This window comes from Eumetopias jubatus, unplaced genomic scaffold (assembly GCF_037043125.1).
Source record: "Eumetopias jubatus isolate StellerSeaLion01/CBP00866 unplaced genomic scaffold, mEumJub1_p1.0 scaffold_4, whole genome shotgun sequence".
Lineage (NCBI taxonomy): Eukaryota > Metazoa > Chordata > Mammalia > Carnivora > Otariidae > Eumetopias > Eumetopias jubatus.
The window spans coordinates 70,019,511-70,024,049 of NW_028274810.1; the positions used below are offsets into that span (position 1 = coordinate 70,019,511).

The 4,539-nt window shown below is 48.1% G+C and overlaps 1 pseudogene; it reads right to left on the bottom strand.

Moving 5' to 3' along the window:
* Window positions 1–1,420: 1,420 nt before the first annotated feature.
* On the bottom strand, window positions 1,421–1,978 carry LOC114212011 (divergent paired-related homeobox pseudogene; annotated as a pseudogene).
* Window positions 1,979–4,539: the final 2,561 nt, after the last annotated feature.

Consider the following 4,539-nt stretch of genomic DNA (forward strand, 5'->3'; position numbering starts at 1 on the left):
CTGGGGAAACAAGACTATGGTGGGACTGACCTGGGAGAAGCAAAGTACCCAGCCTCGTGCTGCCAAGGATCAGAGATCGTGGATATGATTCCACTTGGCTCCTTTCCATCCTCCTGAGCCTCATGGGCACCAGCCTCAGCTCCTGGCAGGCAGCCCAGATGGGCTCTGAGTCCTCTCACATCCCTGGCAGCCCCCACAGGGCTTACAATTACTGTTCAAAAGCATTTGTTTAAAATGAACAAACAAGCGGGAGCCATGCGCACTATACAGATGAGGAAACTGAGTTCCAGAGAAGGTGGATGACTGTTCTTCCACCATAGCTTTTAGTAATCGCATGAGAAGGAAGCCAGATTTCTTAACTTAGCGCTGAGCATGCTATCTAAGAAAGGGGATAGATGTCCAGGCACCTACAATGTTGTCTGGCACAAACTGGACACTTAGTAAATGTGGAATCAAGGAATGAATGAAGCTGGGTGGGCATGCATTTTGGAGAGCCCTGGCCCACCGTTCTTGCCTTATTCACCACAAAGCCCCTTCCTATAACTTGAGTGACAGTCACACTGAGCTTCTCGCCGTCCCCATAGGTACCCTTTCCCTTCCCACTGCTGGGCCTTTGCACCTGCTATTGTACTTCCCCACATCTGCCCGGGCTACCACAGTCCAAGATAGATGACACCAGTTTTGTAAAGTCCAGTCTGACCCTTCTCAGTGAGAATACTCACCCCTCCCCCCACACACACAGTCTCTCCTGGGTCTCAGAACCCTGAGATCATGATCTGAGCTGAAGGGAGACGCTTAACCGACTGAGCCTCCCAGGCACACCTTTACTCCCATTTTAGAGATGAGGAAACAGAGACAGGGAAAAGTGCAGTAACTTGCGTAGGGCCACCAGCTACCAAGTAGTTGAGGAGGAACTCGAGCCTCATGGGGACAACAATCAATCATGGATTCTTTTTTTTTTTTAGCCTCATTGTATGTATTTATTGAGATATAATTTAAAAATTGTCTCCAGCTTTACTGAGATACAAGTGTAAGGTGTATGATGTGTTGATTTGATACATTTATATATTGCAAAATGGTTACTGCCAGTGGCATTAGCTGATGCTTCCGTCCTGTCACATGATTTTTTTTTTTTGTGGTGTATGTTATACAATATTACAGTTCTGTGTCTTTGGATGAATTTATATATGCAGGTTCCTGCCATCCGAATTACAACATGAAACATCCCCATCGCAAGAGTTCGTTGAGCGACCCTTGACACTCAGTTCCACCCCACGGGCACTTGTGGGTCTTTTTTTTTTTTTTTCCACGAAGCCCGTTTCTGAAATGCCTCCATGTTGCATAGATCCTGACTCTGTCTTTTGTCTGGAATCAGTGCGAATCGTTACAGCAGGTGACCTTTTGTGTCTGGCTTTGCTCACTAAGTTCTTTGTGGAGATGAAGAACCCAAAGAATTAGCAGTGAAGCTTGTGGAAAGAATTTGGGATTCCGTAATGGGACATAGGGAGTAGATGTTAGGATCTCGGCAGCAGCCGAAATGGACAATTTTGTGGCCAGAAGAATGGTCTGAGAGAGCCTTAAAATTGGAGCATATGCTGAGTTGGAAGGAAGGTATGGGGTGATCTGTATAAACTAGGGAAGCAGGGTAGGCACCATCGGGGGCTCCTGGAGCGGCATCCGTGTGTCTCTTGGAAGAGCTGGTCTTGACTTCCACCCCAGCTAATTGCTGTTGTTTGGCTTTCTTGACTTTTGCTCTGTGGTTCTTGAACCAAACCTGCAGTACGGTGGGATGTATCTCCAGTTTCGAGGCCATTTCTTTCTGAAGGCTGGGAGCGGGGTATGGGTTCTTGCTGAACAAGAATTCTAAATCTGCCAGTTGTTTCTCAGTGAACATGGTTCGTTTCCTTTGTGAATGTTTCTGATCCTTTCCTTTAGGAAGGTCCCCTGTGCCTGCCATCCCATCTAGCTGGATCCCCATGCTCTGGTCCTGTGTCAAGTCAATCATGTATTCTTAACCAAGCCATTAGGCTCAGTCCTGTGAGTGGGTTCCGGGCTGGACACAGAACCCAGGCCGCACAGAGTCATGCAGGCCAAGAGGGCCTCCTGACACGGCTTTTCCTGGTGACTCAGAGTTGTGTGACAGGGCCTGGTAGGCCTGTGTGTCTCCTTCGTGGTGTCTTTAAAAAACGCTCCCCTTCCCGTTCACACCCTTTCATCGCTCCCATGCTGCGGCCCCGGAGAGCCGGCGGACCGGCTACCACTCCATTGGTCCAACTTGCCAGGACTGGGCAGGGAAGCAGGCTCCTCGCTTCTCCGGGTACCTGTGGGGGCACTGGAGTTGTCACTGAGCGCCCGAGTGGAGACCCAGAAAGAGGAAGGAGGCAGAGATGAGAGCCAGATGAAAAACAGAGACAGAAAGAAGAGCAGACCCAAAGCAGGAGAGCTTGAGATAGAGACAGCAGGGCGAAAGAGATGATAAGAGATAAAAAGGAGAGAGATCCTGTGGTCCCCTTGCCCCATCCCTATTAGAGAGGGGGAAACTGAGGGTCAGAGGAAGTGACCCTACTTCCTGGCAGATGTGTCTGTCACTTTTGCAAACACCATCAATTTGCTTCCTCTCCTGTCCTCAGATATCTACCGCCGCTGTGCGCCTGGCCCTAAGCAGGGAGCGTCAGGCTGTCAGACCGTCCCGGAGGGCCCTGGGGCATGCTAACGAGGAGCAAGGGGGGGCAGCACAGGATGGGTCAGCGACGGCGTCCTGGACAGGTCAGACCGAAGTCAGGCCACACAAAATGTGATCAACTTTACTGAGGCAGGACTTATACACAATAAGATGCACCCACTTGAAGTGTACAGATTTTTGACACACATAGGCTCGGATAAAAGTACCATGAATCACGATATAGAATGTTTTCATTCCGCAGAGAGTTCCCCTGTAACTCTTTGCTGTCATCTCTCCTCTACCACCACCCCTGTTCTGAACTCTGTCCTTACAGATTAGCTTTGCCTTTTCTAGAGTTCTCTATAAATGGAATCATACACAAATACCCTCTTTTGTGCCTGTCCTCTTTCACTGACCATAATGTTTTTGAGATTATTTCATATTCTTGCATGTATCAGTAGTTTGGTTCTTTTTTATTGCTGGTAGTATTCTATTGCATGAACGTACCACAATTTGTTTAGCCATTCACCTGTTGATGGGCATTTGGATTGTTTCTGGTTTTTAGGTGTTAGGAATAAAGCTTCTATGAATATTGTATCCTAGAGTTATTGGGGAATATATATTTTTCAGTTATCCCCCAAGTAAGAGTATGTCTATAAACTTTATAAGGAACTGCCAAAGAGTTCTTCAAAGTGGGTGAGTCATTTTCGCATTTCCCTTCAACGTATGAGAATTCCAGTTGTTCCACATCCTCACCATTACTTGCTATTACCATTCTTTCATTTTTTTAAAAAAAGATTTTATTGATTTATTTTGAGAGAGAGAGAGAGAGCATGAGAGAGACCAGTGGGGAGGGGCAGAGGGTGAGAGAGAATCTCAAGCAGACTCCATGCTCAGCGTGGAGCCCGTCATAGGGCTCAATCTCACGACCCTGAGATCATGACCTGAGCTGAAATCAAAAGTCAGACGCTTAACCGACTGAGCCACCCAGGCAGCCCTTTTAAATTTTAGCAATTTTAGTTGGTGTGTCGTGGGCATCTCGTTGCAGTTTTAGTTTACATTTCCCTAATGTAAATTTGAGCATCTTTTCATGAGATTTTTAGCTATTTGTTTTTCACTTTTAGGGTCACAGGAGATTTATTTTTTATTTTTTTATTTTTTTAAAGATTTTATTTATTTATTTGACAGAGAGAGACACAGCGAGAGAGGGAACACAAGCCGAGGGAGTGGGAGAGGGAGAAGCAGGCTTCCCGCCCAGCAGGGAGCCCCATGCGGGGCTCTATCCCAGGACCCTGGGACCATGACCTGAGCCGAAGGCAGACACTTAACGACTGAGCGACCCAGGTGCCCCACAGGATTAATTTTAACCGTTAAAAACTCCGACTTGAGGAGGTGTCAGGGTTTCCCCCTTCCATTTCCATGTGGTCTCTGTTCCTTGCTCTGAAAGAAGCCTCACGCTGCCAACAAGCAGGCCTGAGACGGAATTCCAAGCTGAAATGTGGGGAGAGTCATCTTGTGCTGCCAAACCCCAGCACCGCTGTCACAACTCCCGGGGACAGAAAGGGCGTCACTCTAATTCCACGATTCTCAAAGTGGACCATCAGCATCACCTGGGAACTTGTTAGAAAAGCAAATTCCCAGGCCCCGCCCCAGGCCCGATACATGGGAGACTCTGAGAGTGAGGCCCAGAGGTCTGCATCTCAACAGGACGTCCAGGTGATTCTGATGCTCACCCAACTCTGAGACCCACTGCTCTGGTTTACCACTGTCGTCTGCAGGAACGGCCACCAGATCATCGAACGTGTTAAGAAAACACTGTGCTTCCTAATGCGTTGAAGCCAAGGCCCGTTCCCTGACCCACACCTCTCCCAGGAGCA